Source organism: Nothoprocta perdicaria, unplaced genomic scaffold (genome assembly GCF_003342845.1).
Source record: "Nothoprocta perdicaria isolate Ctin4 unplaced genomic scaffold, notPer1 scaffold_77, whole genome shotgun sequence".
In the NCBI taxonomy this organism is placed as follows: domain Eukaryota; kingdom Metazoa; phylum Chordata; class Aves; order Tinamiformes; family Tinamidae; genus Nothoprocta; species Nothoprocta perdicaria.
Genome location: NW_020456054.1, coordinates 2,701,475 through 2,713,575, shown reverse-complemented (window position 1 = coordinate 2,713,575; position 12,101 = coordinate 2,701,475). Strand labels below are relative to the sequence as shown.

Genomic DNA, 12,101 nt, shown 5'->3' with positions numbered 1-12,101 from the left:
GGGAGCGCGGGCGGCGCCGCGCGGGAGGGGCCGCCCCGAGCAGCGGCGGCTCGGGCTGGAGGGGCCGCGACCCGCGACGCGGGGCCGGTTCCGGACGATCCGTGTTGCCCGCCGTGTCAGAGCGGGAGCCGSGACGTCCTGCGCCCACTGCCAAAGCAGCCGGCGCGCTGCATCCATAAACTCCCGAAGGACGTTTCGCTTTGTTCCGTAGCCCGGGGTTAAGGTACACCCCAGGGGGAAGTTGTGGACTCGGCTTAATACAACTTTTCCACTCAAGGGATCCTTTCATAGGGAGTTTCTTCCATGTTTCCTCTCCTCCCCCAAGTACTAAGGTGTTTTTAGAGCGCTGTTGAAATAGTTTCAGCTTTTCAATCAAAATTTCAGTCTAATCAAGACTGAAATGATTTTGAAATAATCCCCACTTCCACCTTCTTCCCTCTTCCAGTAACACCCATGCTCTGCCTTTCCGTATTGGTTCTGGTAATATTAAAAACTGCATTTTAAAATACGCAAGTGTACAATTCACCAAAAAAACAAACAAAACAAACCCCAAACCCACTCCTGGCTGTCACTRGAAAAGCACAGGAGGTAGCACTGGGCCTCTAGAGCAGAAGCGTCTGCCTGGTAGCACTGCCAAAACTCTTTCACGGTGTGCAGGTCTCCAGMTGAAGACATGTCCTGCTTTTACTCCTAACCTCTCCCTTACAATTGGGTGCGATACAGGGAAGATAGTTCTTCATCATGACGCCTTTCCAGAGTTGGTAATTCATTTCCACTTACATTAAAATAAAGTCATTAATGAAAAGGAGCAGCTATTGAAGCAGTGGCTTTGGAATTTAGTTTTGATTCCTGACGCTTGCTTGCTTGCTTTCTCAGAATTGACCACAGAATTCTGCATGTGCCTCCAAAATCTTCATAAGGAGAAGGCTGTRGACACTAGAACATTACAGGCTCAAGGTAAAAGTGCCTTAAATCATCCAGTTGTAGAAACAGGTACAAGTTCCTAATCTTTATTTTTTATTTCCTTAATAACGTTTCGTCACCTTCAGGAAGGAACTGCTTGCTGCCAGCATGACTTCTAGGTCTATGTTTTGTTTATTTTTCTTTGTTCTCTGCCTTTTTTGCTGATTTCCTACTTCCTTTTTCTTTCTTTTGTATTTCCTCTCCTTCAGTAACTTCTGAGTTCTGCACTACATAGGCTGCATTCTCATCTCATCCCCCATGGTAATAACCTAAATCTTTACTAATTAAGTACTTAATTAAAGCTGTCTTTGAAGTACCTCATGGTTTTCTGTATTGAAAATACAGGAATGAAGAACAACAGAAAACTTAGGGAAGTTTATCAGTTATCCTTGTTGTAAGTAAATGTTTCATTTTTTTTTTAAGACTTAAAAAAATGCCTTATCCTAGTTGCCTAACATAGTTTGCAGTTAGATGATGATCCAGTGGCAGAACATACTACACCAAATACATAACATGAATTGAATTTCATGGACAGAGGAGAGCATTGCTCTTAATTGCTCTAAATCTAGGCTAATTATTTCTGATTGGTTTGTGGCATAGCACTAGTGCCTGCTGTAGTCAGATGCTYTCATCTAGTAATGCTGCGGATACATGGAAGAGTCCTTTCAGTGTTAAACCCTTATGTTCAGCTACTCGAGCAATTGGACGAGTGCTGCCGTTGATTCATCTGCACCATCCCAGCAACGTGCACGTGCCCCTCAGTTCCTTCTCTTGCCCAGATGCAAGGCACTGAAGTTAAATGCTTGCAGTTAACGGCACTGACTTGGCTGGAGAAACAAACCCATCACAGCTCTTCACTGTATCAGAGCCAGCATGCATTCTGTTTACTTTTCCTCAAGATGAAAAATGAAGCTGTGCTCCTGAAATGAAATTATTTTCTTGAATAAATGTTGCAGCTGAATCCTGTAAACAATGCCAGCATTCAGAGCAAGCAGGTAAATCAACGGAGCAGTGGGTTGCTGCTTTAWAGAAGCTGACAACCTTGTGTAAGTCAGTCTAGAAGCACAGCAGAAGGTCAAATTCAGCTTACAGAAGAAAATGTTTCCTATTGATTATAGATAATGTTCACTTCATGAATAGCACCTGCCATTCCAACACCGTCGCTGTTCTAACAAGTATATCAACAAGAGCAGAATTGAGAATGAAAAGCTTGCGAAAACTGGTCAAATTTGGACCGTGGGGAGTGTGGCTAAAAGCGCAGTATTCAACACTACAATATTTACCTCCCAGGGTCATGAGCTCAGAGAGCTCCATATATGTATATATATGTATATGTGTATATGTATATACACTCAAATATGTAAATGATATGTATATGTGTGTGTGTGTTGCGTATGTGTGGATACATACATACATACACATAAACACATGCTAATACTGCCTTCACAGTATGTTCTGATTAGATTACCTGCAAGCACAGGTTTATGCAAGCATTGTTTAAAGATGTTATATTAGAATATTCTACCTCAAAAATGTTTATGTGAAGATATAGTGCCAGATATTACAGTTTGCCTATAGGTAGAGGCAGATACAGATGCATTTGTGTCATGCTACCTTTTGTCATGTCAGAAGAATGGCCATAGGCTTCTCAGTAATGTTGGACATCAACCTCTGAGTTTCAGTACCTRGTAGGTGCACGTTCCTGGAACACTTTAGGAGTTTTACAATTTATCTAGTGAACTATCTGAAGAACAACTTTGTTCATGTTGATTCTTGCCTATAAATACAACTGTAGATGCCTACTGCCAACTCTCTATTGTGCATAGTAATACTCTTATTAAGTAGAAATCTCTAAACTACACTAAATATGCAAGCATTTAYGGATGCATTGCTTCAGTATAACCAAACAGTGCCCCAATGCAAATTCCAGTTTCAGCTGTTATAAGCTGAATATACACTATAAAAGAAATATCAACCTTTACGCAGAAAGACCAGACAAGCAGAAGCTTTCACCCTCGGAATTTAAAGTTCARTCTAATGTGGCACCATTGCAATGACAATTCTATTTCATATTATCACAATTCAGTGGGAGATACTGAGTCACAAGATCTAAAAAACAACACGAACAAACCTGGCCCAGAATGGCATCAATGAAGACACTGCATTTTCTGAGTTCGTTTCACCACAGTACTGACAAAAATCAAGCTGCAATGTTTGTTTTTGTGTGAACTCAGCACCACTGTGACAGGCAGCCATCCACTTATAGTATGTTTTCTGCTCCCTGTTTAAAGAATGCTTAATACCAAGTATTCAGACAACATGAATTTCACAGCATTTATTACCCTTAATGGACTTTTCTCTTTTAATCATGTGCCATATGGACTTGAATCAACATCCAGAGCTTTTCAAATATGTTAATAATTCTTAATAACGAGCCTGGAATCTAATATTATCTGGATGTGTTACTGTATTTGGAAAGACTCCTGAAGCTCATGAACAAAACCCTACAGGGAGCACTTCAACATGTCTGTACAGGAGGGCTGACGCTGAATTTTGCTGAGTACCAAATCAGATGCACGGAGTTGTCTTTTCTTTGGGACGTCATCTCTCCATTGAGACTGAAAACAAAATTGTGGTATGTGTAGCTGAGCTCAGGCGTTCTAAAAACAATTACAAATAATAGAATTTAGAATTCTATGCAGAATGTAGGGAATCTATTTAAGGAATTAGAGTCACGATTTTTCTTTGTCTTAAGTCAACATATACATTGTTTGTTCCTAGCTATATATCGATTGTGGAACTGTCCTGCCACTTTGTTGAACTTAAAATTTATCCTGGACATAGGTCACTGCAGCTAATTTTCAAACAGTAACATGTTTTACTGTACATACCATCTCAGCACGGGGATGGCCAACGGCTATAAGCCTAGCGCATTCTTTTTATTTCCTCCATACCTTCTGGGAACCAGATGAACACTCAGTTTTCTCAAGGCTTTGCAGCTAATCTAAAAAACCCATTTGCAGCTAACCTGGTGCCTGCTTTACCTTCTCAATACATGCACAGTAATACTCCTAGTTTAACTACTCTATGAACCAGTTACAATTGCAATCAAACTGTCTTCCAGGCAGCCCTTCTCCTGAGTCTGGCTGACTGTCAGATGTTCACAGGAGGAATGTGGAGCCACTTCTACCCCAATCCATGAGGACCACCAAGAAGGACTTACGAGACACCAGAAAAATATTAGATAGAGATTAGAAAAAAAAAATATTAAAACTGCTGCTGAGGTATATAAAAATATTAAACCTGCCGCTGTACCTGCTGATGAGGTATTATGTTCACACTGCATACCATTGCATACAGACCTCTGTGGCAGTTTGTTTAACAACAGAAAGACTGAGAGGAGCAGGAACTAAATGGCTCTGTTTTTCGGGKKTTTTTTTTGTTTGTTTTTATGACAGTTTAGTTAAATTTAAAACACAGCAGCTGATAGTTTATCTCATCTGCTCTTCAGATGCCTATCTAGTTGATTATAAGGAAGTTGTTGCGCAGATTATAATTATGGTTGATGCAATTACAAGAGAAAAAAAATGAAGCTGTTTGCTTGTAATATCCAGTTTAACAGCAATTACATGTCTTATTCTCTAGAAGGTGATCCAGAAATTCCAAATATATTGATGCTGCTCTAATGCCATGTTTTAGTCAACAGAGTGAACTTCACTCACAAGATAGGTATGTGATAAAATGTCACAATAAGGTGCATGGAATTGTTTAAGAATTGCCAAGATGCAACTCCAGAGGAAACAGGAGCAAAATTTATACATCTTGCTCATTATGTGTTATGTTAAGGGGATGGTCAGTACAAACCAACAGTTACAGAATAAGTATTTATGGCYAAAGTTGGAGAAGTGTGACAAAAGCTTCCCTGAAATCTCATGTCACTCACCAGAATTAAGATATTACTTGAAGGAATTACAGCTTTCCCTTTCTCAATAAATGACATCATAAAGTGACTAAACGTGGCATTTACAGTGTGACATCTGCTACTATGATGATTTTCTTGGCTTTTTTTTTAGCCAAATACATTATAAGTGCAGTGAAATTTTTCCAAGGCAAATACATATAAAAGGGTTTTTATATATATATAAATATGTATGTTTTCCAGGCTTTTCCTTCCAGGTGCTCTTTCAAAATCTTATTGAACATTTTTCGTTGGGTTGATGGTAACTTGATAATGACTTTTATATATAAAAATATTTATGTGTGTGTATATATGTATTATGATACATTATCATAATACATATATACACACACATAAATATTGATAAACAATGTTCAATAAGATTTTAAAAGAGAACCTGGAAGGAAAAACTTGGAAAATCTTGTTTATGGGCTGCTTACATATTTAAGGAGTAATATATCTTGTAATCACTTCCTGAATTATTGCTTGGGAGAGCTATATACACCAAGTTAAATGTTGCTAGGTTGAAAAGATGTAAACCTGAAGTAGTAGCTCAATCAGATATGATGCAAGCAGTCCAACAGAAAGAAAAATAACAGAGATCATTTTTGCAGTGAGGATCTGCAGTTCAAATGTAACTTCATATGTGCAAAACCCTGGAATCCTACAAGAGGGGAAGTCAGAATTTATGTTGTCTCCCAAGATTGTTGGGGAAAAGGACTACATATAAACTACGTTTGGATAAGTACAGAATACTTCATACCAACTTCCACTTGCTTGCCAAGGATAAAATTAAAAATATTTTCAATTGTTTCCTGATAATAACATAGTGCCCTACGTTACAAGACAAGATAACTGTGGTCAGCCTCCTACCAGCTCTGGGTAACTATGTACCTACTTTAGAAATTGCTAGGCAATAATAACAAAAAATAGCCCAAGATTACAAAATGTTAGCGAATTAATGACAGCAGATTGCAGTGCAGACTCACAAAATGCAATATTGATGAAAAACGGCAGAGGGCATTTCTCAGATGTGCTGATGCACAAAGAAGAGGAAACTCAGACTGGGGATCTTTCTTTGTGTGCGGAGTCGAGGCTCTTGCAGACATGTTGGTGGTTTGTTTTTCCTTTTCCTTGGTTGCTCCCTTATGGCTATGGAATCAACCTTCAGTGACACCACAGARTATGTAAGACTTGGGCATTATTAGAAGTCAGTAAGTGATGCTATTTTAGAGTTATTACATTAGTTTTCTGTATTGGACTTGTGCTGACTCTGCAGAAGCAGTAAGCATTTTTCTCTTTAACTCAGCAGATGAATCTACACGTGCTCGGGACAATTCTGCTGTTACGGCCCTGACTCTGCAAGAGGCTCCACTCTGGGAAGCGCCTGCAAATGCAGAGCCATTTTGCACAATTGCTGGTCAGACTAGAGCTTAATTTATAATATATTAGCTAATTAAATGCMAATATTATAAAAGCCAAACAAAGGCCAAGTAAAGTAGTTACTGTAATAACTGCTGTACTATAATATAGGAAAATTATTTTTATATCAGCTTTTATCTTTAATAAGTAAGAATTTTCTACTATAGCTGAGACATAAAACTTTAATTTCCATTGTGTATATACAGCTCTCCATGCATGTCATAGGCTGCAAAAACATATCATGCATCACAATTTTGCTGGCATGTATTTTCCCCATAACAGTTTCAAATGTAAAGCAAGCTGAATTATGAAGCCCTTACTACTTTCAAATCTACTTCGTTTTTTTTTTTTTAGTTTAAAATACATGGATATCCTATTGAAGTTCAGAAGAGTTTTGGTAAGGAAATGTTTACATATTAATAGAACCAGACTTCCAGCATGGCAGCAGGTTGTATTTATAGTGGAAAATCTGCACTGCAGACAGTGCGTGRAGGAGATAGGTATCTGTTGTGTCTGATCTTCTTTTTCTTTGCAAGTCATGGAAAACAAGTGAGTGTAGCCCTTGCCCTGTATCCCTAACAGATCTTGTGCTAAAAAATACAGATAATTTATGGAAGATTATTTTTAAATCTTCTAATCTCCCAATATCTTTTTACAATGTTCTCTTAAGAAGGTGAGTTTATAAATTCTTAGAGTTAATTGTGACATAAGGAATTTATATTTTTAATCAATATTTCAATAAATTAATTAAACACAGATAATTTTGTATATTGTTCTAGGAAGTTATTACTTATGAATATTGAGTGTCACAACTACAAGTTATCTATATAACCAAATTGGGCTTTATATTGTCATTGTGAAGTTTATGGATTGGAAACACACTAAATYATGATAACTTACTGGGAAGCTCATTTAGAAAATTTAAGAATTTGCATGGCAGATGACTTCAGTTTTAAGAGCCTGACGCTAGGGCAGGGACAAGAAGAAAAGGTTACAAGGCAGATTCTAAGTGTTCAATATGTAATAAAGGTTTGTGGACTGTGAGCTTTTTAGATCACTTCAGATAGTTGGCTCTTAGGTTATACTGAACAATGAGAAGAGAGAAAAGCTTGTAAGGAAGTTATTTTCGAAAGTGAAAGAATCTAACATTTTATTAACAACAGAATATCACTTCTGAGCAAATGCATTTATAGCTGACTAGGTTGGTCCACTCAATTTGCATTTAAAAGAATTAAAATAATCTCATTATTTTTAGCATTCATCATGCTATAATTTATGAAAAAAAAAGAAAGAAAAAAGTTGTGCTTAATTACTGCAAACGCTTACAAAAGAATAATATGCTGCACGCCCAGCATCTATCCTGCATTTATCAAGGCCAGACATTTATGTACATGTGGGAGAAGAAAGCAAAAATAAGCCTTTTTGTACAAAGTGCAGAAAATGCCTTTCTTGATTTGATTTAAAATATCTGAATTGGTAATCTATCAAAAACAAGGTAACCAGTACAGGGATTGCATTATAAGCAGTTTTTCAGAGTATAAGACAATGTTCCATATTAATAGATACTGTGGAAAATAAAAGATCACTTATACCAACCCAGGTACAAAGATATTTCAGGTAGATAAATATGACTGTTACTGCCAGCAGCAAAAGGCATTCAGTAAAACTTACTTAAACAAAACAACACATATGCTGCCTATATTTCTTGGTGGAAACTTGCCTTTGAGCAAGGTACCAGCTCACAGCCTATATATCATTTACCCTGTGTGCTGCATAGCAGTTCAGGTTAGCTATAGTGCAATGGAATCCTATAGCAAGAATAAGAAGATATGTTTTTAATCTACTGCCTGATGGGGATTCCTGCTTTTGCTCCAATGATTCAGTACTCACGAAGCACATCAACCATCCACATTGCAACTGCATCCAGTCCCAGGTATGTGCAACCGATAATTAAATGTGTCCTTGTAATTCCAAAGAAAAAATTGTTCTTTATAAGTTTTCCAAATCAGGAGACTACAGTTAGTAAAAACTATGCAATGATGTCCCTTTAATTAAATAACTCTTTTGAAAACCAGTTCTGTAAATATTTACGTGCAGGATTCATTTTATGCACCCATGAGGTAATCGTGAGAAAAATTTCTCATGCTTAAAAGCCAAAAAAGGACTAAAATGCCTGAATTAGACTCAGGCAGAAATGCCTTAATCCAAAATCTCAAACCCCAAAGCTCTGTTCAAGAATCTCTGGAAATGTGCTTGGAGCCTGCCTCTTTCACCAAATATTCCCTGTGCGCTTCTTACAGCCCTGCTTCTATGCATGCCTTCTCAGAGTGGCCAGGCAAAATACCTCAATCGACCACAAAGATAATAAGCACTAGACTTCTGGTTAGGTGTAGTATAACATAGATAAATTCAAAAGCAAATAGTCTACCTGTTAGCAAGGAATTTGACAAGGTGCTTCGTGAATGCACTGTGTTCCAACTCGCCATCTGGAAAAGAGGAAAGTATTGTCTTATTTACTTAAGTAATGTAATGTAGTCATACTTTTAAAACACTGAGATAGTTAAATGGATTTATTTTCTTTGATAAGATCAGATTTCACTTAAAATTACTCTCGCTTTACTCTTGCGGTTACTCATACATTATTAAAGCACTTTTTCTTTTGGCATTTCCTCTGTGGGGAAGAGACTGGAACAAGAGTTTCAAGTTCCAAAATAAATGGAGGACGGTTAAACAAGAAAAACTGTGGTTGCTGCAGTCAGGATTGCAGACCAGATTTGGTTTTTAAAAATCATATGTGAAATCTTGTGAGCCCTAAAAGAAAGATAATATTCTCACAGAAATACTGCACTATCACAAAATTCCTAAACTGCGATCCTAGCTCTGCTCGCTCTTTGAATCCTTGGAAGTAACTTTGTTCTGTAGCACAATTCCCCACCTCTAACTACAGATATTAATATTTCATCTCTTCCTCCATTTGTCTTCCTTGTTTATTCAAGTGGAAAGCTTGTCAGAACAGGGACCGAGAATCTCTTGGTATGTACCCACTGTCAGATAGAATGGGATCCTGATCTTCATCTCTGAGGCCATCATATGAAAGAACTTACTGACATTTCTATAAATATTAAGATAAATGGGAGTTGTAGGATATTTTACATTTTTTTGATTTACATTTTTTGGTGTTTTAAAAATAGATTTTAAAAAAYATTTTAAATACATTGATATTTTAAAGATGCAATTTTCCCAGTATAAAATTATTTCTTCRCCTATCTTCCATATAGATTCCTAGAGCAAGCTAATGTGGCATGAGATAGTCAGCTGTGTCAGTAACTGAGTGGGAGAAAATTGTCAGCTAGCCAACGAGAGGAGTTGTCTGGATATTTGCACGACTTGAGCATCACGAAGACATGAACCAGCAATTAATTTATTAAAATGCAGAACTGACTGAATCTGACAATTCTGTACAAAGGAGTTTTCAGCAGAGATGCAAACATAAGAATAAATAATTGTACTACTGTCAGAACATCGTTTCTACTGAGAATTATCTCTTTCTTTATGAAAAAAAGAAGAAATATTAACTGTGTGGCTGGTTTTCATTTTGAAAAATAATCCTGTTTTCTGAGGGATTTAGGAACAGAGGAACAGTAAGGTTACTTTGCCATAATTCTATTGATGCCCCTTAAAGCTCCCATCTTCTCAACTGTTACAATTTTGTGACTGAAAACCACAAAACCAAATATTGTCAAATACTGTCAAAAGATTTAAATTGAAACCAAGTTAGGCAGTTTTATCTTGAAGAAAAATACTCTTTGAGAAGGTGTCGCTGGTTGAAATTTGGATATTGAAGGGCAATTCAGACATAAATTTAATCTGTTTTTGTTATCAGAAACTATGGAACCAATATAGTTTGCTCTTCTTATATAAATACTATATTTGGCTTTATAATATTAAGAGCACATAAGCTGATTTTGGAGACTAGAGGTAATTAATGAGCCTACATTACTTTTAGGTGATTCCAGAGAGAAGTAGGAAATACTGGGGTACTATTCATACTGTTTATTGTGGGTTTTTTTTTGTTGTTTTTTTTTTTTTTTTTGGGCATTACCAGTTAGAAAACAGAAGACAAATGAAAAATTAAATAGGTTTTTATGATTAAATGTAAGAGAAAGTCATAAAAACATAAAATATGATGCATTGACTCTTTCAGCTGTCAGTCCATTTTTTGTGCAATGTTCTTATTTTAAAATTCAAATTGTAAGTATTCTTTGAACACTAGCTGTTCAAGTACTCTATCTTCCCCTTTGGGGAATTTCAGCTTTCACAGTATTATTCCATCTGATACTTACACATTTTAACCTTCTTCCTAAAGGCCAGATTTCAATAGCTTTTCAGAGCTCTAKAATCCACATAGTATATTTCTGCGATGCTCCATAATTGATTGATTTAAATGTAAAAATGTTGAGATTCAGAACAATTTGTATTTCATGTGCCTATGCTATTTATACTTCAAACAGTTCTCCGGCATTTTATTTGGAAAGCGATATGTTCTTCTTCCAAATAAATAATTCAGTTAATGTATTATGCTTTTGTAACTCAGGAATGAAAGTCAATACTGTTTATTCATAGTGTCTCGCAGCAATCTGTGGAATAAATATGACCCTATCTGGGAGATACCTCTTTCCTAAATTTCTGATTTGTGCTAATCCTATATATATTGACAACATTGTTGTAATTCATACATATTGTATGGAATTAATATATTTAAAATAGACAATTCAATCCAGACAAATACATTAAAAATGTAACATATCTGTTCAGAGCTCACTTTCCCCATGAAATTGTAAAAATGGAAATTTTGATAGTAACGAAGGAATTCTGCAATTCACCCTCTATTCCTAACCCATGAGACTATGACTGATAATTTGTACTGAATCATTATCTAAATCTGCTTACAGCACTGAAGAATTCAGTTGATACGTACAGAAAATGCTTTATTTTAGGAAGTGGGTGATGTGTATCCCTATACCTATATATATACTTATATATATATGTAGAAATAATTCATCAGTTGCTTAATCAGACTTTATACAAACATCTACTCTGTCCTACCATTTTTTTCCCTCAGATTTAACATTCTCAGTTAAAAGAACTGATAAAAGTTCTATATTTATTTTTTCCTTTTTTTTTCAAATAAATATTCTTCTAGCTGTATTTATTTTAGGAGTCGTCTATACTAAAAAAGAAAGTGGCATTTATATTGGAAGAAGACACAAAATACTTCAAAGAAAAACCTAGAATTTTCAACTGACGTTTACAGAAATTAAAGAACGGAAAATCGGATTGAAGAAAATCAATAGAAATTTTGCTATTGACTTCATTGGTAAAGATCTTTTCTAGCACCCACTATATAACGTTTGAACATTGATCTTATACAGCTTTTTGAAATTCATGTTTCTATAGCACGTGGCCTTCGAATTTGCTGGGGGCAGGGTTATTAACAAGTAAAAGCACAGTTAATGCATGTGAACACATGTAAGATATTTTATAAATCTAAACGCATACCTCCATTCATCATCATCTAGAAACAGTATTCCATCACAAGTGACATGGATATTTGTGAAAACAGCTCGTTTCAAAAAGTTCATTAGAAATGAACAGATTTGTCATGTTCTCTGAACTGAGTAGCTGAAAATATAATTAAAACATCACTTTGGGTTTCATTGAAAGCAATAAAGTTAATTGACAGATTCTCTTTTGTTTA

At 36.1% G+C, this 12,101-nt stretch overlaps 2 long non-coding RNA genes across 2 annotated transcripts; both read left to right on the top strand.

Annotated features, from left to right (window-relative positions):
• The first annotated feature begins 568 nt into the window (after positions 1-568).
• On the top strand, positions 569-6,738 carry LOC112957861. Its single transcript, XR_003251286.1, has 4 exons — positions 569-761; positions 877-993; positions 6,231-6,341; positions 6,698-6,738. It is a non-coding gene; the product is annotated as an uncharacterized LOC112957861 (long non-coding RNA).
• Positions 6,739-8,232: 1,494 nt separating this feature from the next.
• Positions 8,233-9,911, top strand: LOC112957865. Its single transcript, XR_003251290.1, has 2 exons — positions 8,233-8,276; positions 9,622-9,911. It is a non-coding gene; the product is annotated as an uncharacterized LOC112957865 (long non-coding RNA).
• Positions 9,912-12,101: the final 2,190 nt, after the last annotated feature.